We start from the raw sequence: 23,969 nt of genomic DNA on the forward strand, positions 1-23,969 counted from the left end.
CAATTCTTAAGCATTGCCAGGTCCCTCTGGATGGCATCCCATCCGTCAAGTGCATCAGCTTCAGCTTGGTGTTGCCCACAAATTTGCAGAAGGCACACTCAGTCCCTCCATCTATGTTGTTAATGATGTTATTCAGTAACATTTGATCCAATAGGGACCTCTGAGGTTCCGTTGTAAAAGATTTAGATTTTCACAAAGCAGAGATTATTCTTGTGGTTTCATTTCCTGACTCTCTTCCCTATTCACAAATTTTAGCTTTATCTAATGTAAGGAGTCTGAATTATTTCTGCCCGTTTGCTGTCAAGGGATTTTGTAAAGCCCCTGCATTTCAATCATTAAAAACTTTGTAGGTCAAACTTTTTGATTTTTCTCCCCAGGCCAAGTACTGGCAAACTGTTAATTAAAACTGCAATTAAATAAATTGAGCTAGTAATTTTTGTCCTGGGAAGTAAACTTTAAAAATGTAATATATTCAGTACATTAATTGTTCTAGCAGAATAATAATGACCATTTTAAACTGTTTGATCTATGTAATATCAATGTTGCTAAATTAGATTTCTCTCTCAGAGTATATCAAATATGTTTTCAAAAATCATTATAACCATCAAAATGCATAGACTCAAAAGAGAGAAAATGGAGAATATTATTTTAAAAGCTGCAGCAGAACCTGTAGAATAGTTTTTGTTTAAAATTTCTTTACTAAAAAAAACCCTGTTTGTGTTGGTAACAACATACTTCTTGTGCTGGGAAACATTTAAAATTCCAGTTGTATATATAATGGGAATAAGATATCAGATCTGTGGCCTGACTTTGAAGATTTGAAGAACCTGTGATATAATATGACATTAACAATCACATAACAGAAATGTTAGAAATATCTTCAAGTATGGTTTATTATAACCATTGACTTTTAACTTTACGGAGAACATCTATTTGGTTATAGTCTATCATATGCTATGGATTAAATAAACCATCTTTTCATTAATGACAAACATTCCTTTATAGTCTTCTAGTTACATTATCCTACTGCTAGTTTCAAGACTAATTGAAACTATTCTATATCTGTCTTGTGTCACCACTAGTGAAAGCATCACAAGCTAGGAGCACAGGATTTTTGTCAACTAAGTGTATCAGCAGACCATGTCAGATTGCTCATTTTGTTAAAAAAAAATGACATATTAATTTGAGAAATTAATTTGAGTAATTTTCAAGGCAAGCAAAGAATTATTGAGAGGTTTTTAGGCAATATGGGGTTTCATTGTGTCAAACTCTACATTAAGAGTGACAGAGGAAATTTTTGGTCACCAGCACATTCAAACAGATGGTTTGTGGTACTGGCACCACCACTCCAGCCCTGAAGAGAAGTGAAGTCTCTAGATGAAACGAACATCAACACAGCTCATTCAATATAAAGAGAGGGGAAAAACCTTAAGTTCAGGGCAGTAAAAGGTAAAAATTTTTTAACAGCTCACTTAATGATTTCTTGTATCTATTTCTAGCAATTTCTCAGGTGTGTTGGACCAAACAGCTTAGCAAATTCTTAGAGGTTTTCAGAATGCACAAAAAAAATTAACAAAAATAAACAAATTGTATTTAGATCAAAAAGCAAATGATCCATCAATAGCAATAGGGGTTTTAACACTAGGAGCAATTGACACAGGTAATCAGTGAGACAATGAAAAGTGTTACTCTGCTATGTCTCTTACTTACAAGTGAGAAGGAATTGGTCAGGTCAGTTTTGGCAGTAGCAATCACAAGATGCTGGAGTTTAAGGTACTGAGAAAAGGGAAGAAGATAAACAGTAGGATCACAACCCTGGTTTTCAGGTGAAAGGAATTTGGCCTCTTCAGGGACCTACTTGTAAGTGTACCACAGAATATGGTCCTGGAGGGAAGATTCTCAGTGGATTAGAGAGCATTTGAACAAACTGTGATTTAATCAAATCCATGAGACCCAACAAGGAATACCTACAAGTACCAAGGATGTTGTTCAAGGACATTATGACATTACTGAGAATTACTCTCTGAAATACTGTGGAGATTAGAGTAGGTTTCTAAGGACTTGAAGACAGAAATATCAGTACTGTCTTCAGAAAGGACAAGAATGAAGGTCCAGGGAGATACAGCCCATGAGCCCCGCCTAGACTACTGAAACATGATAGAGCAAATAATCCCTAAAATAATTTAACAACACAGAAGGACTAGAAGTTGGGACATATAAACAGAAAAGTGTTCCTAACAAACCTGATAACATCCTGCAGTGAGAACATGGATTTGGTGGACATGGCAGAAGGCTGGATGAGTTTTACCTTGGCATGATTAAGGCTTTCAACATTATTACATTATTTTTATTGACAAACTGATGAAGAACATACTGGATAAATGGGCAATGAGCTGAACAAAAACTAGCTAAACTGATTATTTAAGGATTGTGGAGCAGCAGCACAGAGACTAACGGTGTACTCAGAGTTCAATACTATTAGCAATAACTGTTTAACTACTTCATTAATGACTGGGATAGTAAGAAAGAGCACATCCTCAGAAAATTTTCAGGTGGTATGAAATTGGGAGTAGTACTTGATACACCATATATATGGATAGGGTTCAACAAACAGAAAAAGGAGCAGGAAATGGAAATCTTTCAAGGACACATAGCTGATCATGAGCTAGGAATACACCCTTAGCTGGGTTATGAGCTAGGTTCATAAAGGGGCAGCACCCTCCTGGATTATATTAGGAAATACATCATCAGGCCAGTGGAGGTCTTTCTCTTCTGATCAGGGTGGTTGGTGTCAAGTGCTCACATCTCAGGTGCTGGGCCCTGTCTGAGTCACTCCAGTGCCAATGGATACAGTTGAGTGAGTCCAGCAGAGTGACATGATTAAAGGCCTAGACCATCTAAGTTTGAATCGTTCATCTGATACAAGGAAATATGTATATATGTGTGTATTTGCGTGTGTGTGTATTTTTATATATATATATATAAAACTGATGGGGAAGGGGAATTTATTGAGAAGATAAATATTGAGCAGATCTGCCTAGTGAGCCCTGGCAAGAGGCAATGGACACAAATTGAAATAGTGGTGATTACATTTTAAGTATAGATTCTTTATGGTATGTGTGGTCAAACACTGAGACAGACTGCCAAGGTAGTTTGTGGAGCTTCCATCCATGGAAGCATGCAGAAACCAGCCAGACACAGCCATGTGTCTTGAGCTTTAGGAGAACATGTTAGAGATGATCTCCAGAGGTGCCTTCCAACCACAGCCATACTGTGGATGTCTAGCTATCCATATCAGGAGCTGGTTAGCACTAAGTGATCCTTTGCATGAACTCATGAACTGCAGCTGAGTATTTCCAAAGTTTTTTGCTTGGTTTTTTTTTTTGTTTTGTTTTTGTTTTTGTTTTTGTGCTTTTTTTTTTTTTTGTTATATTGGATGCACTAAAAATTCTTTCCTCCAGTATAAATACATCTTAAAGCTATGGAACCATGGTATTGTAGTGTCCTCAGCATTGGACACACACTATCAAAGTGTGGGAGTTTATGTCTTCAGAGAAGGAAAAGTGTTTATAGATGGCAAGAATAACAAAATGCTGATTAGCACTAACCTCCTAACATAAATTGTAGTTCGTCTTTTCTGACTCATAATTTTAATATATGAATCTTTATGAAATTTAAATCCACGTAGATTAGATATTTTGCATACCTGAGACCTGTCCTTCATGGAACCGTATGACTCAAAATAAGAAGAAAGACTAGAAGTAAAAAATAAATTGAATTTTCCAAACTATGTCACTGCCTTACTGAATAGTGCCACCTTATGGCAAATATAATAAATTTGTACAGCTCATGTTTTATTTGAAGTACTTACAGTGATTATAACTGGAAAAGAAGAATAGAAATAGAGGGGAAAATGTACAACCTATATTCTGACCTTTAAAACAATTATTATTTTCCTTTAATATGTATTTTGTTAAGAAAACAATTGATCCTACATTTTCCTAGTGTATTGCCCTGTTCTGATCCCTTCAATGTTTTCAATGGTACACTGAAGGAAATACTCTTGTCTCTTTTTAATTTCACAGGTTATTTAAACACTGGAACTCCCATGAAACTTGATACCCATTAAATACCATTAAAAAGCTGATAAAAGTTTTGGCAGATATTCAGTAAAATCTATGTAAACTAACTTTAGAGAGAGGTGCATTGCATTAGAAGTTCCTAGAGAATAACATTTCTGTGCTAGATTACTGCCTCTCTTTTTTGTGCCACTGATACCATACATAGAGTAATTTCTAGCTCTTCTAGAGACCTTTCCAGGTCTCATTTGCAATAAAACAATATAAATAGACAACGATTTTCTATTTGGTTTTCTTTTGCATGTACTCCTACCTTAGGCTATATATTAGGGTTTAACCATGCTAAATAAAAGCAAGCAAGAGACTGGTTACAGTATTTCTCACTGAAAGATCCTCCAAATTCATGATATCTAAACAGTAAAAGGCAGACCTAAGTCCACAGGGTATTGTTTCAAAAACAACGCCTAGCATAGCTTAATTTGGCAAGAGTCTGAACACCCCCATTTGCATCATGCAGATAAGTACAAAAAACCCTTTTCTCCTCAGATCTTACTCATATCCACCCTATTGTATTCCCAGCAAGAGTCTCCAAGTACAACAATTTCTGGCTTCTTTTGTATTTTTCTCAGGGACATAATCCATTGCTACCTAAACAGGATTATTGAGGATGTCACCACCTACTAGATTATAGAAAGAAATATGCAAAACACACCTAAAATGAAACCACCTCTCAACAAAGTAATGTTTGTGTCCTAGTTTAGGAGCTCATAACCACTTTTGGTAGTTTAGAAAATTGCCAGCAATTTGCTGAACTCTTTGAATATTTTAATCTGATGCTAAGCTCCTCCCATGTAGGGAGATGAGTAATGTCACAAATGAGAGAGGGTGTGAAGACAATGGAGACACTTAAAAATAAACATTCTAGCGCTGTTTGCTTTTAGAGTCATGTTCAGATGTGGTTATTTTAATACTGCATTAATTTTTAAACTTCTATGATTTCTGGTTTTGGTTTGGGTTTGGTTTTTTTATTGGTAAAAATGTGTATATTCAAGATGAATGGCATAGATAAAATGACTTATCCTAAACTCAGTTAACAGCAAACAGAATTTAAATTAAATGCTTTCTTAATATCTAGATTAAATTTCAAGATATTTATTAAGTCATTTGCTTCTTCATCATTTAAGGATACATATCAAAATACAAATTAATAACCCCTCTACATTTTACCTGGAATGTAAATGTGTAAATGTAAATCTCAGATCCAAGGTGGTCTAATATAAGAGATAGTAATTTAGAGGCTGTGGTATGTCCTTCCCTGAAAAAGGCTCAGAATGGGACTGAATATGGCTTTGGGCAGTCTCCAACCCACCCTGCACAGGACATTGGACTGGGTGACCTCTGGAGGTTCCTTCCTAATAAAGTTACTTTCTGATTCCACATGCTGTGCAAATTACATACATTAAATTGATACTCAATGTCAGCAGGTCCAGGGACATTCATTACTTATCAAATGTTAATGATAAAAAGAACAGAGGTCATATTTTTTCAGAAAAAGATATCCTTAAAATGTTGCTATTATATATGACATTTGGTTTCAAGTTCAAGGTCCCAAAAGCACAGTTATAACTTTTCCATGTATTTTGCTTGACAGAGTGTATGTGTCAACTCAACACCTAAGACCAAATTTCATGATGTTGAGCAAACCAGGGGAACAAAAAGGTTTATGGATAAAGTATCACTTTTTCATCTCAGGCTCTACACTTTCTTCTGGAAAGAAGGGGTAAGTCAAATATTCTGTCAGTCAATGACAGCCAAAAGCCCTTTCAAAAAGTCACCTTTTCACTCATTGGCAACTGTAACATTGCCATAAGTGGCCCCTCCCTCAATCGTCAATGATGCAATTTGGCGTTTTTTATCAATATTAACAGACATGCTTGTGTGTGTTAATAGCATTGAGCTTTCTTGTTAAAACTTTTCTGTGTTTCTGATTATCTTAAACCCATAAAGTGATCAGAATGCCAGCAACACTACTCTGTTGTAAGTAAAGTACTTTTGGAGCATGCAGCAAAAACCCAAACCATTTCAAAATGTCTGATTCTGTGAACTTGAAATTCTGGACTTTAAATATTGGGTTTTCATTGCCAGATTTCCAATGAGTTTGTAATTTTTCTTTAAATATCCTGACCTATGCTGCACAAGAAGTTCCAGCAGCTGGTACAGCAATATGCACTTGGGTAGGGGTGCTTAGAAAAGAATAGGAAATAGCATTCCCTTCCTGTGAAAATTCTAGAGAATTAAGAAATCATTCCACTCTTTCTTAGGAGAAAGTAAATATTTAACTCAATATTTCTGATTTTATAAAAAAGAGAACTTGACTGAAAAATATGCAATAAAATATAACCAAAGATCATTACATTTGTTTAGAATGTATGAGATGTAAATTATTCCCAAACCATACATCAGTATAAACCTTGCCTTCTGATGTTCAAATTCTACCCTAAACATTCAACCTCAATTATCATTCAAAGTCCTTTTCGTTGTCAGAACAATTCTAAGTAAAATCATTACTACTGGAATGGATAGGTCTTTTCATCACCATACCATAAACACAACTTCCATTTCATTGTCTGCTGTTCTAGAAGATGTATGTGTGTTGGGCTGGTTGGATTTTAAATGCTTTAAATGTATGTAGAAACAGGTGTTTGCTTCCTCTACGGTATCTGGCCAAGAACCTTTCCAGTGCAAAAGGGAAAATAAGTAGGAAGACATAAACAGGAACATACAGCATCCTGAATGTGATCAACAAATGATAAAGCAGATGAAATGACCAAATTTCATTATGTGTGCCCATTGGTAATGGTACTGGAACATGGGAATTTACATTTCAGGAGGATAAACAGACTGAGCACCTAAACAAAGGGGATGGCAAAGAAAAGAGAGAAGCAATGGACAAAATATACAGATACATAAAAGTGACAGGTAAATATAATGGAGACAAAGGCAAGAAGCAAACTTGTACAATACACTGACTGATGGGCTACAAAGGAACTGCAACAGAGAGGCTTTGCAGCTGACCAGGATGCAAACTTGGGGATCCAGAAGCTTGGCAGACCAGTGGGACTGTGCAAACTGATGGAGAACTGTTCAGGAGAAAGAGTCGGGGAGGAAAAAAGTGGAGTTGGGAAGAAATGGGTGTAAAAGGCGATGGTCAAGTCTAAAAGGTCTTGGTAAGCATGCTCATCTCTTTTCTGTGTCTGTATGTGCTGCTGGGACTAAGTGGTTCTGGCTGTGTGAGTAGATGTGCTTTCAACAACTGGAGTTAGACTGAGGGTTCAGGTGCACCCAGTTCATGGTGCCAGCTGCTGGAGCAAGTGAGATGTCAACCCCTACCACAGGGATCAGAACAGAGTCCGTCCCAAAAACTATCCCAAAAGACAAATTAGGGGGCATGTGGTCAGTGAGGAGCTCAGAATAGGTAGCTGGAGCAGAAACCTCAGTCACAATCCATATGACTGAGTACTTCTCTGGTTTTTCATGTGTTTTGTGGTGGTGTACAGCCACTAATTTAGAGCATGGCTGTTAAGGACAGTGGTTCTGCATATACAGTGAGAGCTAGGGTAAGAATTAATCATTAGCATGGAGGTATTCTTAAAGACCATTAATTGAAGAAAGGTTCTCTTAAAAATCTAAAAGTGGATATTCATCAGTCTTAACACATCTATTACTTGTCTCTGATACATATCCGCATGAATACAAAAAATATTTCTATAGATTCACAACATGTAACAACATTTGAACTACTGAAGAAAACATATGCTTGCTGGTAATGGAAAAAAGATTGGGTTTGATTCGCTCTGTTTGGTAGATACAGATTTTTCTTCTCTTATAAAAAAACCCTGACCTTCCTAACCAACCAGCTAACATTTCAACCACATAGATTAAAAACAGTACAGTGAAGCCTCTCCCAAAGGTTACAGACATTATTTTTCCAGAATTAATTTGACATTCTTCCTAACCTAATTATGTAGAGGCTAACATTTACAGTCACTGTACTTGTATCTTTTGATCTTTGTATCAAAAATAGTTTTATTCTGCACAATTTCTATAGGCTGAAACAATGTTGCTACATTGCATTATTGAACTGTGTGCTAAGAACCGCTTGTCCTCTCTGCACAATTTTAAACTCTGTCATTTGGCAAGAACTTCCTCTACTCTCTGATAAAAAGTATTTAATTATCATAAACTTTTTCTTCAGAAGCAGGCAGGCAAGGATTATCTGTTTCAGGATTTTGTCTGCTCACTAGTTGTCGTCAATGCAAAAGTTATGCAACCTCTCTAAAATTTCATTTGTTTAAAGAACCCACAGTTTTGGCTGTAAGTATTAAAAGTAAACCCTCTCCTGAGGATAAGTCTGAGGTTAAACTGCAGGTTATATTCACAATTTTGTCTTGCTAGTTTTAATTTAGCTACATTATGTTGCTGTCTTGCTCTGGTGGCTGTAAAGAAAAGATTAGCATGCTCAGAAGTGCATACAACTTTGTAAAAATAAATACATGCTTTGTATGAACTTTTTGCATTAGTAGTTGAAGACAGCACAGTAGATAAGAACACTGCAAAAAAAAAAAAAAAAAAAAAAAAGAAAGAAAAAGATAGTCACTAGTAATATTCTGAACTTTAGTTTCCTGGTACATGCAATGCACAAAAATGAAAAATTATATTCAATGAAGCTGAAACATATAGTATGGGGCAACTTGAAATTGTACTGTTCTCAGGAATTGCTTCAGGTTATAGTCTGAATCAAATCAGTTCTAAGCTTCTAGGAGAGTAAATTAGTTTAGTTACTATACTACCCAGGGAAAGAATGTAGCATATGTTTTACCAGATCATCTGGTTTGTGAATACAAAATATGGATACAACTAAACCTAACACCCTCTTAAAGCCTATTACAGGGGGAAAAAAAAAAAAAATCTGCTATTTTGAAGTACAAACAGAAAGATGTTTGCTTTCCTTTTAAAATGAAGGATATTCTTCCTTTCCAAATGTATCTTATACTGTATATTTCAAAATTTCTCTCCAAGTTATCACCATCATTCTCCTTATTTCTTACTACTGTCTACTAAAATATTGAGTTGTGATATACTCATTTCTTGTACTTGAGGCTATTCTGTTTCTGCTCTCATATAACTTACTGTGGATAACAGTGTCAGCCTGAGATGGCTCTTTTATCCTACTGGCCAGTGTATTTTTTAATTAAAAAACCCAATCCTAAACCAGCTATGTGCACCTGCTGTGCCTGTAACAGCATGCTTTATCTGAGCTTTATAATCCTTCTCTAATAAGTTTGACAGAAAGAGATGTTAATAAAGTAAAACATGTGGGGCCTAAACAACTAATTAAAATATTTGCTGATTATAGCCCACTTGTAGACATAATTAAAACTAATTATTAAAAAAAATCCTAATATCAGTATCAATATGCCTTTCTGAATATTTTTTCTGGACACAGATCAATAGTAAATATCAAATTAACAATCACTAGGTCTGTATTTTTGCTTGCTGAGGAATTCATTGCAATAGCGTTTTTAATTCCACAGAAGGACTCTGTGATTTTCTTTCACAGTCAGACTGTTCATTAGCTTCTTTAACTGTCACCTGAAGTTTCCCCAAGGAAAACACAAATCCCATCATTCCTAATACAGTTCTGTTGCCTCAGGGTGTTAAAAAAGTACCTATGCCCCTGATTCCCGTGTCAGTGCTACCAACACTGCATTCGTTTGCATCTTTAAGACAGCCTAAACTTTGTTCACATGTTAGACATTAAAACAGAAATTTCCAATGGTCTTATCACCAGTTCAGCTGAATTATTGTTAATTGAACTCTTGGTATGTGTTTTGAAGGATAGTCTATTGTGTATTAGAAGCCTTACAGCCACTTCAGGGTCAGCTGAAGCAGCTGAAGAACTCTGCAGTATATACATAAGACCTCAGAAATGTCTGTGTGGTGGGTTTTAGCACTAGCTAAAGGTACCAGTGTACTTACTCATTTCTTGCTGTGAGATATGGATTAGAAGAAGAGCAGAACAGGCTCAAAACTTAAAGGGAATAAAGAAACATTATTAACAGGACTACAAGAATAAGAAACCATAATAAAGTCTCTAGAAACCCTTCCTCCCCCTACCCAATGTTTTTTTTCTTTTCCCAAATAACAACATAGAGACAAATTTTGGGATGTTAAAACAGTACTAACTATACAATAGTGTTTTCATCAGTTCTTGTAGGGAGAGGAGTTTTCTCTTGACATGCCATGGAGACTTCTCCACAAGAAATAGTTTTCTTGTGGCTTTTCATTTCCACAAATAGCAGCTGCCTGGGAAAAGTTCTGCCATCATGAAATTCCCCCCATTTTCACAGTCCTCCTACAGGTATGTTTATGGACCATGAACTCATGGGGTATTATTTTAAGGAGGAGCTGTTCAAAGGCAAAGGTTCTCTTCATCTGCCTGATTCACCTGTGATCATCTCTGGGAACAGAGGTTTTCTTTTTCTCTCTCCAGGGTCAAAGGGTCCTCATCAGTTCTCATCTCTCTCTCTGTTCAAGCTTGTGGGATCACAGGTACTCCACCATCTGCTTGTCTCCATCAATGGATACCTCTGCCCAGATCTACACCTTGAATACTTCATTCCCCCAGTACTCTTTCATGAATTAAAGGAGATTTATTATCCATCTCCATGGCCCTACCAAAAGTATATTTCAGCCTCATCCAGCACCTCCTCATCCTTCTTTCATCTGTGGTTTGACTCCTTCTTTTACTGACCGTTATGTTTTATGTTGTCTCTTTACACATCGATTGCTACATCTTTTCTCTCCCTGCAGAGAAGGTCTGCACGTCTCATCTGTGTAATGAATGAGCTAACTCTTGCGAGGCTGCAGCAAGTAGTTACAGTGTCAGATTTCAGGCCGTGCTGGTGCCTCTCCCAGCCCAGCTGCCGCAGGGAGGGGAGGATGATCTTTGGCCTGAAGCCGTCTGTGCAGGCCGGGGAGGGGTGGGGGTCCCGCAGTCTCCATCCCCTGCCTGAGAACCGCTGGGCTCCGGCCCAGCCCTCCCCAGGCCGCACAGGCCGCACAGGCCGCAGGGGAGCGGGGCCAGCCGCACCAGAGCTCTGCTGACTTTCAAGGTCGGAAAGAAAGAGGAAGAAGTTCCCAGGCTTGGGTTTTTAAAAGGTGGTATTCACAGAGATGAACTTTTCAGTGGTACAAAATGCTGTCAGTTCTCAGAAGCGGCCAGCTATTGGCCTGATGTCAGACACAGAGGAAGCTCCCAGTAGCTTCTCCCTGAGAAATCACTTCCATGGGTGTTTCCACTTCTTTCCCTAAATGTCAGACCACCACAGCCTGGTACTAAGCTAAAGATAGCATTTCATTAGATCCAGCAACAAATATTTAAATTTTTTTGGTGTTGTAAGATACAGTTGACCTGCACTGGAAATAAAATTCTGCACTAAAGGTGAGTGCCTGAGTAAGCAGGAGAGGAATATAAATGGACACTAGGATGTTTCCCAATTGCTACCACAGTATGCCGCTGAGATTATGACTGGTCATTTCAACATTCTCTCTCCAGAGCAGCAATGCCTAAGAGGTCTCCACATGGAGTGACAATAAACTCCTGGTTTCTCTTGTACAAATCTTATTAGGAAGCCCACTTTGCCACACTATCTGTCATCTTGATGGAAATGACTTTTCTGTCTGGAGTGTACCAATAAAATCAGGGGACATGCAGACAGAGGGGAGAAAAAAAGTGTAAGATAGCAACTTACAATGTCATTTTCTGTATCCTAGTATTTGAAGAAAAATGGCTTAAACTACTTTCAGTTTTAGAGCACACACCTAGCATTGCCTAATTAACTTAAGCGCAGTGTTGTATGTGGGTTTCTTCTTAAGCTGACAATAGGGCTTGCCTCCTGTGTTCTAGTATCTCTCCTCCACTGCAGGCTTCATGAAAAATACAGTGATTGCTTTTTAACCTACAAAACTAATGATAAAAGATATCATATGGGAGTGCACATTTTATTAATCTTATATAGATTATCATAGAATCACTATAAATGTGTATAGGAAGGCTACATAATTTTTCTTCTCAGATTCGGGGTTTTTTATAATCATGTAATTGTTGTACTGTATGTACCGTATGTATACAGTATGTACTGTATATATTGTAACTGTATGTACTGTAAACATAATAATGTTTACAGTAAGTAGGATGTAGTGGAAGTGAGGTATGGAAGGAACACCAATAACAATCTTTTTTTTCTCCTCAAAACCAATTGTCTCCTTTTAACTCTATATGGAAAAATAAAATGATGTTATCAGGAGTTATTGTGAAACTGACTATGATAAGTCATATGGTAATTTGCTGCATTCCGGGGCTGCAGGATCATATCCAGGGAGGCTACAGTTAGCAGTGAACAACATGAGATTCAACAAGACGGGCTTCTGCTCAGGAAAGCATTTATTCGACACAGGAACAAACTCAGCTTAAATCCATAGACAGAGAGGGTGAAAGAGAGACAGGATGGTGGGTTTTGTGGGACAGAACCACGATGGAGCTTCAGGTTAGGGTCTAATAGGGACAGAGAAAGGGAGAAACACCAGGGGCTCAAACCCAATCAGGATCCCTGGTCTTCCACCCCACAAGGGTTCAGGGTGGGGCGAGTCTTCCCAGGCCCACAGGGCCCATCCCCCGAGGCAGAGGGACGGAATCCACTCTTTCCGGGCTTTAAATTGATGCTTCTCACTTCAACAATGTTTATCTGAAACTAAATCTTTGCGTCCCTGTGCGGGGCACATCTCACAATAACTATGCTGTTACTGCTTGCTATAAGAAACGAAACCCAGTCCTCAGTTAAAATTTTAAGAAAATGTAATAAGGAACAATAGGGGATAAAGTCAACAAAGCAAAAGGAACAGTGCTGGCTGCTTAGCCATAGCCAGAGGCACAGCACTCAACACAGCAACATCCCTTATATATCCTGGGTATTGCATCAGCTAAATACATATTCATAGATGGTCATATATATTCAATCATTTTAACATAGTTCTTTCTTCATCCCACTTTTTTGGAGCATATGCAGTAGTCCTAGTAGTGGTCATTTGTTAATTGTTGATACATTCAACAGGTTTCAATTCCTTCACTGGTTAAATGCAAATTCAACAAGTCTTCACCAGCATTGGTACCACAACACAGCAGTCACATTAAAAGAAATCTAAACCTCAGCAAAACTTCTCTTAGAAAAGTCAACTTTATAAAACACATTGTATTCACTCTAACAATTATGAAAGCCAACACTGTAGTATATTTATCACACTTGCCAACAGTGTAATTACATTCTCTGTCATGACATATCTTGTATTTATATACATAATTTAGAAAGCAAATGATAGATAACATATGCATCTAATTCTTCAAGAGTGAAGGACTGAACTGCACATAAAAAAACTCCAAAACTTCATAAGCAATGCCAAAGGATGAAGGATATTTTAAACCTTTCTTTACATTCCTTATAGGCACAGCCAAACTTTTGAAATCATGAAGCACATAACAGGCTGTTGGGGGATTATGTTTCTTTCCTTTTTATTGGTATTAAAAACGAGATTCACTTAATAAATTATAAAAATAATTTAATATAAACAAAAGACAATTAGGAGACAAAAGAAATAAAGCAAAGGGTTAAAATGGCCAGGTGCTCTGGAACACACCTGGTATCTTGGGAACACTCTTTTTATCCCCTCCTGCTGTGAAGGTTTAATGCATATTCAAACATGTCCCCTCCCTGGTTCTGCCTTCTTAAAACATGCTTTTGTACAATTTTTATTTTCTGCTGGTCAGCATTATTTTTGCTGGTCATCATTATTCTTGCTGATGAGCATTATTTTGGAGTTTGGTTTCCTTTCTTTTGCAAATGGTCAGTGTAGATAACAGTCCGGGCCCATCATCCTTCCCCTGAGGGCAGCTGTCTTCATATCTTCTGCTGATAACAGTTTGGGTTCTATTGTTCTCCTGATAACAGCTTGGGCCCCAGTGTCCTTGCCCTCTGGGGTTTCCTTGCCCTGTACCTAGGAAATTCTTTTAAGCTTAAAATTTGTTAGCAAGGAAAAAGTACACACTAAAAAGTATACTTTTACTAGTACTAGCTAAAAAGTATTTAACATATAATATTCATCTGCGAAAGCCAATATCACAATACAAATTTATAACATTGGGATACAGGATAGATGGGGTGAACTGAGAGACATTGTAAAAGGTGTTTTATTGCAAAATCAGTCTCAGGGAAGGGTGAGACAGTGAGGTTGTTACATTGAATGCCAGCACATCAGAAGCCATCTTAATTCTAGATACAATGCCTTTTAAAAATTTCTTAGCTAATCAACAACTTTTACAAAGCTCTTCATAAACCAATCATTAATTGCCTTTGTCTTATACAATTCTACTGCAATGCGTCTTTTTTCATCTGATCATATAACACTACAGAAACGTACAGTGCTACGTCTTAAATTTCTAACTCTATAACAAGTTATACTGCTAAACTTTAAAATTTTCTACTATCTTGCTTAACATATTTATTCACTTACATAAGGCATATTTCTTCTTGCTTAAAACATATTTCTGCTTAAACTACAAACTTCTATTCTTACTTCTATTTCACTGTATTTCTCTAAAGCTTCAAGCTTTCTACAAGGTCTCAGGTCAAACATTGTATCCATCTCTGTCTCTAAGCCTGTGTACTCAAGGCCTGCTCTATGCAGGCCTTTCTGTTCCTGTATTTCCCACACCTTTTTTTCTCCTTCTTACTTAGGGAATTTTATTCCCTTAAGTTGCTAGGAAACACTAACAACTGGGTACTTAAGAAGAACAAAAGAAGTGGCCAAGCTTGCTTGGACGCCCAGGATCTTGAGCTTCTCCCTGCCCTACTCAGAGCAGTGCTGCCACTGCCCCACCCCTGCTATTTCTTTGTCACTGCTCTGAACTTTCACTGTGCTGTAACCCTGCGCCCCTGCCTGCCGAGACATCCTGCCATCGTAGCTTGCTGCTCCCTAGAGTCCTCTGGGGACACCAGGACCGGCCGTCCCAGGGGGGTTTGTAAAGCGAAGCCTCTCTCCCGTCCCTTCCCGTCCGGGCCGAGCCGCCATCACCGCGTGTGGGCCCAGCCCGCGCCACAGCGCCCCCTGCTGGCCCGGCGGAATCCCCTCCCCGCCCGGCGGGAGCAGCAGCGCCCCCTGGCGGCCGTGCCGGAGCTGCAGTGAGGGGAGAGCGGCCCGGAGGGGTCACCGGGGCCTGCTCTGTTTGGTGTGAGTGCCAGAGCTGCTGTTTGTCTGCTTTATTGCACACACCAGTAAAGAACTGACATTCCTATCCCCATATCGTCACCTGACAGCCCCTTATTTTCATAATTATAGTAATTTGGAGGGAAGGGCTTTACATTTTCCATTCCAAGGGAGGCTTCTGCCTTTCTCAGCAGACACCTGTCCTTCAAACAAGGACACAGGCTTCAAACAATTAAAACATATTAATTTGCCAAGAATAAATGCAGTAGCAAAATTCAACATCAATCATCAGAATTTCTTCTAAGTGCTCTCTTGTAAGTTGGCTCATGGCAATTACAATCCAGTCATTGACTACAATACGTCTGAGGCAAATATTTTTAACAGAGAAGGTCATCACAGACCAGAAAATGAATACAAAAATCATTGATGTTTTGCACTGCCTCTTCCCTTTCCCCCTGGTCAATATTGAACAGTAATCCTTTTTTTTTATTTGAACTTGAATCTGAAGAAGGATTAGCCATACTGAATGGCTATAATCTCTTTCCAGCCTCTAACAGGCTCTCTAATAGGCACAGGTACACGAACATGAGACTACTCAATAACTTGTCTATGCTCTTCAGCCTGGGCAGTCACCTTAGGTAAGAAAAAGAGCTTGTAGAAGATGTAGATCTGCATTTTCGTGGACAAACTTACTTCTGTTTGAATCAAAGGGAGAGTTTTATTCACAATCATCAGGAAAGGGACAGGGTACAGGAGTGAATATTGGAAGAACACTACTGTCTCCTATCTTCTCATCCCAATCCATTTCTCCAAATTTTAGATACTCTTGTTTCAGCTTTTCATGTATGAGTAGTATGTTATGCACAGTATAAATGTTTAGAAACAATGCTAAAAAAGACATAAAATTATATTATGCCTGTATAATTTAAACATTAAAAATAAATCAATCTTAAATTTGTCTTATAGAAATGTGGATGAAACCAGGTATGCCTAAAATGAAGATATGCTGATTGCTTCTTTTCTTAATTGTCTGCTGACACACCCAAATCCCTCAAACAGAATATAAATCTAGATAACACTGGACATGAGCTGGCAAGAAAATTTCCACTCCATGTGGAAATGTTAATCTGAAAATAAATTTTTAATAGTCCTAAATAAGTTTATTCCAACCATGTTGGAACTTTACCATACAGAATGTTTATTTTTAAATAGATACTGCTATAAACAAGTGCAACTGCGGAAAGAAGTTGCTATGAGGAACCCATAATGGATGATTATTTACAATAAGAAAACAGACCTTATCTGTAACATTCATTATTGTCTACATTTAAAAAGCATATGAAAACGAACATGAATGATATAGAACACAAGAAAATCAGGTCTTCATAATAAATCAGGAATAGTGTCCATTCACTCTTTACAAAAAGAACAGTTTGCATTCTTCCACTTCTGTAATTATAAACATTCATAAAAAAATATAAATAAATTTTGTCTTTTTTATTAATTTTCTTTGGATAACTTGGATTTTTTCACCCTTATGTCATGGTATAAAATGTTTAATTACTTTTTAGATAAATTTTTCATTCTCTACTGGAAAGAAAGGGTGCCCAAAGTCCTTACAACAGCAACTCAAGATCAGCATTTAAATTGTTATGTTCTCAGCTGGACTCAAGTGATTTTGTTCAAGTACAATAATTTTCAGATTCCAGCTCTTACCTCTCGGCATGCTGCCTCAAAAATTAACTGGGCTTATGCTGTACTTTCATAGGCAAAAATCCTCCAATCACTGTGGCGCATCTGTGTTAGCCCCAGAAGAAGACTGGCAGTCATAGTGACAAGTCACACTGCACTGCTGCATGCTCCTTTCCTCACAGAACCTAAACTTGTTACAAATTAACAGTAGAACAACATTTGACCACACTGGTCCAAGAGCTTTTGACACAACTTTGAAACTGAAAGCTGTGACCATACAAGAACTGACAGAGGTCAGATTTCTCAAGATGAGAGAACTGCAGGCAAGTCAGGTGAGACTACCCTCTAAAGGTTTTCTAGCCTGTTATGAGCTTTCCAACTTACTGGTGTATGATTTCCTGACCCACCCCCATCACCCTGGAAATTTCTTTATTGTATTTAAATCTGATCCATACAAATGCAGAATGTTTCATCATGGCCTTGGTATAAGACATGTTTTAGGTTCACAACCACTCATGGTATCACCAGTTTGTCTAAGTGTGATGTACTCTTAAGCCAGTTTTATCAATATTAAACTCTGCTGAGACTGTTTTTAAGTTAATGTCTGATGGTAAAGTGTTATATAAAGCTGGACGTACCCTTTCCCATGATAGATATCCTGTCTCTGCTTTAGCATTTTTTCCTCACGCTACATTAAGACCCTCTTCCTTTATGAATCAATTTATAAATGCCTTGGATTTCAGTTTCTCACTTTCCACATTCTAATTTATATCAAATCTCTTAACATAAAATTGTGGAACAATTTTCCAAAAGTGGCTTAAGACAAGGAATAGTGCCTTCTATACCAGGAAAACATTTTCATTCTTTTTAGTCTGCTAACTTGTTATTTAAAAAGCATGTTATATCTGGATAAAAGTCTATTACACCCACTCCATATCAGAATAAAATAAATTAAACCAAGAGGGAGTTTACAAAACCAAGGGGGGAGGGGGGAGAAAAAAAATTTAATAAAAAAAGTAAATCGCTAGTAAGGGCGCATTCTTTCATGTGCAGGAGCAGCAGCAGCCAACAGCAGTGGCAGCTAAGTTTAGTTTAGGGGTGACTGCTGGATCTTTACAGGGGGATTCTTGAACTGAGAGATGCAAAATCAGCTGCTCAAAGCCATATGCAGACACAGAAGTTCTTGCAAACAAATCAGGCACGGAGAGGGTGTTGTCAGGAGCACCCTGCAGGAGATTTAAACAACTCTGGGGAGCACCAACAAGCAGAACCACATCAAACAGGGTGGGCAGACAGGACGTGGCACATCACAAGGACATGGCAGAGAATTTTGCAGGGCAGTTCATGCAGGCATCTCTCAAAAATAGGGCACAATGCTCCACCTGGCATCTAAGGAGAATGTGGGGAGTCATCACCCACCCAATTAGAAAAGGAGTAAGGATGCGTTCCACTTGGTCAAAAATCACCATCAGGTGGAACACAGTGACCCAGACGGATCTCCCAAATCAACCTGGATCTGTCCTAATCTCAGACTGCAGTGAGTGCAGAGGTTGTCACTGATACAGTGGAGGACAGCAAAGACAATTCCTATTTTGGTGTGAGCAGGTGGACAATCTACTCAGCTTGGTGTCAGAACTCAGACAAGCCAAGCAGTACTAGGAAATGTGAGAGGAGTGGCCACACAGTGGGTGTGGCCTTGTGAAGGACCTCCAGCAATAGGTGGAGCTGCAGGAAGTAGTCAAAAGGTGAAGATACCATGGAGGCTGGGAGGGAGAGCTGGTTTCAAGCCCAATGAGGGCCCAGTGAGGAAAAGCCAAAAATTCATCCCCTGGAATACATGAAAAGGAGAGAGAGCATTAACACAGAATTGGGAAGAAGCAGGGGTGGGGAACAACAGAAAGTAGAGGAAAGCAATTGATTAAAGGAAGGGACTTTCTCAAAAAAAATTTGACATTTTCACTAAACTGGACATTTCCCATAAGATGGACATCTCCACCGAGAACCACACTGTAGCTCTCCAGGCTAATGAAACAACATCTATCACACTGGAAGAACACCCAGAGAAAACTGCAACAGTCCAACCTGTTCCACAAATAAAGAAATTATTTCCCAGGCTGGGCCAGGACTGCTCTCCCCCACAGCAGCAGCTAGACAGGTGCCCAGTGCAGCCTGAAATCCATCACCGTGACTGCTGTGGCTACTGGGCGAGATATTAACTCTTTCACTACACAGATGAGACCTGCAGACCTTGCTCCTCTCTCCAGGGAAAGAAAAAGAGCGATGACATGTATAAAGACAGCATGAAGACGTCAAGGTCAATAAAGGAGTCAAGCCTCAGACGGAAGGAAAATGAGGAGATTCTGGATCAGGCTGAAAGCTCTTTTGGCCGGGCCATAGAGATGGACAATGATACACTGAAATATCCCCTTTAGTTCATGAAAGAATATGGAGGGATGAAGTATTCAAACCGTAGATGTGAGCAGAGGCATCCATTGAGGAAGCCTGGCAGATGTTGAAGTAGCTGTGATCCCACAAGCTTGAACAGAGAGAGAGATGAGAGCTGATGAGGACCCTTTGACCCTGGAGAGAGAAAAAGAAAACCTCTGTTCCCAGAGATGATCACAGGTGAATCAGGCAGATGAAGAGAACCTTTGCCTTTGAACAGCTCCTCCTTAAAATAATACCCCATGAGTTCATGGTCCATAAACATACCTGTAGGAGGACTGTGAAAATGGGGGGAATTTCATGATGGCAGAACTTTTCCCAGGCAGCTGCTATTTGTGGAAATGAAAAGCCACGAGAAAACTGTTTCTTGTGGAGAAGTCTCCATGGCATGTCAAGAGAAAACTCCTCTCCCTACAAGAACTGATGAAAACACTATTGTATAGTTAGTACTGTTTTAACATCCCAAAATTTGTCTCTATGTTGTTATTTGGGAAAAGAAAAAACATTGGGTAGGGGGAGAAAGGGTTTCTAGAGACTTTATTATGGTTTCTTATTCTTGTAGTCCTGTTAATAAAGTTTCTTTATTCCCTTTAAGTTTTGAGCCTGTTCTGCTCTTCTCCTAATCCATATCTCACAGCAAGAAATGAGTAAGTACACTGGTGTTTTTTGCCAGCACTAAACCCACCTGGAAGACAGAGGGACTGATATTCAAGTATTACCTCCTCCATACTCAAGAGCAATGCATCCCAAAACAAATGAAATCAGGCAAAAATGACAAGAGACATCATGGATGAGAAAACTCAGAGCAAAATAAAAGAAGCTTTCTAAAGAAGCTAACTTCTTTAGCCATAGAAGAAAGGAAAGACAAAAATCACAACATACAATAACCATCTTTATAGTTTTCTTTTCAAAGTAATTCCATTTTTTCAAGTGACTTTTGAATTCTGGATCTCTATGACTTCCCAAGAAAAACAAAATGAATTTGTTAACTGGAAGCTATTATTATAAAAACAGATGTTTGCTTGCATACAGATATCTAGAAGAAAATCATGTAGTCATATGGATGAGGACAGAATTAAATCCAAATATGTTTTTCAGGAGAGTGTTTATGTTTGATGAATTCGATTTGCTGATCTGAGACAAGCCCTGGATCTTTATCTTGTGGATAAAGATTTCTTAGGGTCTTCGGGGATGGTTTTACATTGATCATTCTCAGTAGTAGCCACTGGCAGAAGAGAAGGAAAACACTGTCATATTTCTCTGTTCTATAAACAGTATAGAAGAAAACTTAACTTTTACAGACATGTGTGAAAAACTGGACTTAGTTGGCTTAGTAAGGACTTAGTTGCCTTAGTTGGACTTAGTAAGTTAACATTAAAAAAAAATCTACCTATGTGTCTCTCTGTCCCATATGAGTTCCCATATGAGTTTTATTTGTGTAGCTTCATCACAAATTGTTTCAGCCAGTCTCAACTATGGTAGTAGTTTAGTTAAGCTAAGTATTTAATAGCAATAATTTATTCTCTAATTAATTTTTTAAGTTAACTTTTGAGAAAGACTTGTTTCTACATAACACTTGAGAAACCACTCTGAACTGCCAGAAGCAACTCTGCTCCTTAATTTTGGTTTACATTACTTACAAATGAAAAGGTGAGAGGCTTCAAATATATTCCTGTTTAGTATGTTTAATAGTGAACCGCAGGCTTCTCTATTTAATGAATGCTCAGGGTTCTCTAATTAATGAATTCCACAGGGCTTGTGTGCACAGGATGCTTTTTTGGTAGATATTATATCTCTGAAATAGAAGAAATGTGTATGTTCTTCCCTAAAAGAGCGGTGCTTTTAGAGGAAATCTGCCTGCTAAGGTATTTCACATAATCCTTTCCCACTTCTCAGTATCATCTTCCTTGGAAACATTATATAAGGCTCTGCAGACTGTCTCCACAGAAACAAGAAATGGTAAGTACTTTCTGTCACAATATAGACCATTTGGGTAATAAAGGGAGAAGGAGATGACACCTCTAGCATGTCAGAAGACACCAACCATACTCAAATCAGCACAACTTTTAGAAATACAAATGGAATATTTTCTGTGCTCATTTTTCTTAAATGAAAAACAAAAAACCCTAGACAAATAAACAAACCCCAGCACTGAATTTACAACACCTTTTTGGAACATTTTCAGTTAACCTTAGCAATTTTTAGCTCAGATTGATAAATCTTTCCATACTTCAGCATTATGATGATTTCTCCTGTTCTTTCTGGTTGAGTTGTTCTCTATTGTGATTTGCATCATGTCTAACTGTATTTCTTTCAAGAGTGTAACACATCACCTCATCTGTAATGCACACAGAAAATCCCAGTTGTACATAAGGTTAAGAAACAGGAAGAATTTGTGTGTATCTCTGCTTTTCACAGAAGAAAGTTTTCACTTATTCTCAGTAACTTAGATCTTGTGATGTATTTCCATTTCAGATTGCATCTGCATCCCATTAATTGTAAAGGTACTAGAAAAAAATTACCTTTGTGGATCATTGGTTATTGTTTGCACTACACTTGCATATGCAATAGGAACAGGAATAAGTTTGCTTTATTAATATCTTTTTTTTTGGTAGGAATTTTATTTTGTTTGGAAAATGAACTTTTAATTCTGGCTAAAGAGAGTTATTATAAATAAGGCATTTATTTCTGTTTCAACCATTTACCTGTTACATTTTAATAATTATTTTTAATCTTTCAGAGAAATACAATCTCTGTCACTACTTTTAATGTAAAGGTTCTTCAGTTCTAACTCAGAAATGTTATTTCTTGCCCTTCCTTCCCCTCTCCAACTTCAACTGACAGAACAGTAGAAATTCTGAGCTTGATATCTATAATAATTGTCTGTACAATTTCCAGATGAAGAAGTGTAAAAAGATATGTTGTTTTTTTTTTAACCTGAACATAAGTGTTTTGCCCTTATGTTTAAGGGTCATCAGATTTGTAGAATACAAGGAAAAGTAGTCCAAATACCCACTTGTGACAGAGAACATATAGAATCACCTTCTGTTAGTAACGTTACTGTTCTTGGAGTTTGTATCTTATTTCCATCCAAGCAGAATCCAGTTCTCACACACAGAAACATTTTTGTAGTTTGAGTCATGAAGGACGACAGTCATTTCTTCACAATTATGTTTTAAAAGTGTAAGTCACAATACCAAAAATATGTGAAGCATTTAAAGTCATTTGAAATTTTGAAATACACTGAAACAATTATTTTAGGTTTGCTTCCTAATTTTTGCTTAAAGAATTCACGCAAAGTCTCTTTTATAAGTTTTAGCCACAATACCCAGAGAATGGAAATTATTTTTAACAAAAATCAAATCTTTGTATAAATGCAGAGTGTTTTGGATCTGAATTAAAGAAACGAATGAATGTCCAATAGAGAAATAAAATTGAAAGGCACAGAAGTGCTAGGATTTGTTGAGTTTATTAGGATTTTTTGCACATTTAGATATTTTACTTTATATTAGTTGACAAACTAGTAACTTTGCCTGTTTTGACCATCCTTCTGAAATAATCCAAGTTAGCTATATACTACAAAGTACATACAAGAGGACCACTTTCTATATTTAGAGTAATAAACTTGGTACTATCAGCATCAGTAAAGCAAACGTGCTTAAGAAAAATAGTCAATGAATTTTTTGGTTTTCAGTACTATAACTAATAGATCCATCAAAGCAGCTCCTTGCTTTTAGAAAACCATTCTTCCAATTTCATATTGCTAGCATGCTATATCATCCAGACTAAACATGTTAAAAATCCACTTATTGCTGCACTAAAAATATAGTATCTTAGTAAAGTTGCTTTCTTGATGACCTTTTTTTGCAAGATAAAGCATTTTTCTTCAAAATTCCCCTTCTCATTAACTCATTAATTAAACATGGCTTCTACAGAAGCAAATATGGAGTAACTTATAGCTCTTTTTCATTATTTTCAAAGAAGTAACAAGAATTTAATGTATATATGAAAAAAGGACAAAAGATCAGCTTAAAATGACTTCTTTGTACAACTTATTTACAAGTTGCCTTTTGTTACTGTTTTTTCAATAATGATTTTTTTCCCCATTTTTAAGGACTGATACATTCTTAAGGTTTCAAAAAAATTAACAAATAATAATTCATTGACTGCCTTCTTTGCATGTCTATGATGCAAAACAAAGCGTTTGTATTTTTCCGTGAATTCATGTCATGTATTACTTTTTCACTGGAAAACTGTTCATTCTTTAAATGGTACTGAAAGCAGCATAATTCAATTAATTTAATTTAGCTATTTACATTACTAAACCTCTTAGGATACAAATAAAGAAATATGGGCCCAGTATCTCTAACTGCATTTTCTCCCGAGATAGAAATTGCTAAAGATGCTAGATAAAAGGGGCAACAAACACCTGTT

The 23,969-nt window shown here is 37.4% G+C and overlaps 1 long non-coding RNA gene across 1 annotated transcript in view; it reads right to left on the reverse strand.

Annotated features, from left to right (window-relative positions):
- LOC111941793 (uncharacterized) overlaps positions 1–15,303 on the reverse strand; it is a 57,208-nt gene extending 41,905 nt beyond the window's left edge. Inside the window, exon 1 of the long non-coding RNA XR_015280144.1 lies at positions 15,162–15,303. This is a non-coding gene — a long non-coding RNA (uncharacterized LOC111941793). The remainder of the gene's footprint in view (positions 1–15,161) is intronic.
- Positions 15,304–23,969: the final 8,666 nt, after the last annotated feature.

Source organism: Cyanistes caeruleus, chromosome Z (assembly GCF_971803275.1).
Source record: "Cyanistes caeruleus chromosome Z, bCyaCae1.hap1.1, whole genome shotgun sequence".
Classification (NCBI taxonomy): Eukaryota; Metazoa; Chordata; class Aves; order Passeriformes; family Paridae; genus Cyanistes; species Cyanistes caeruleus.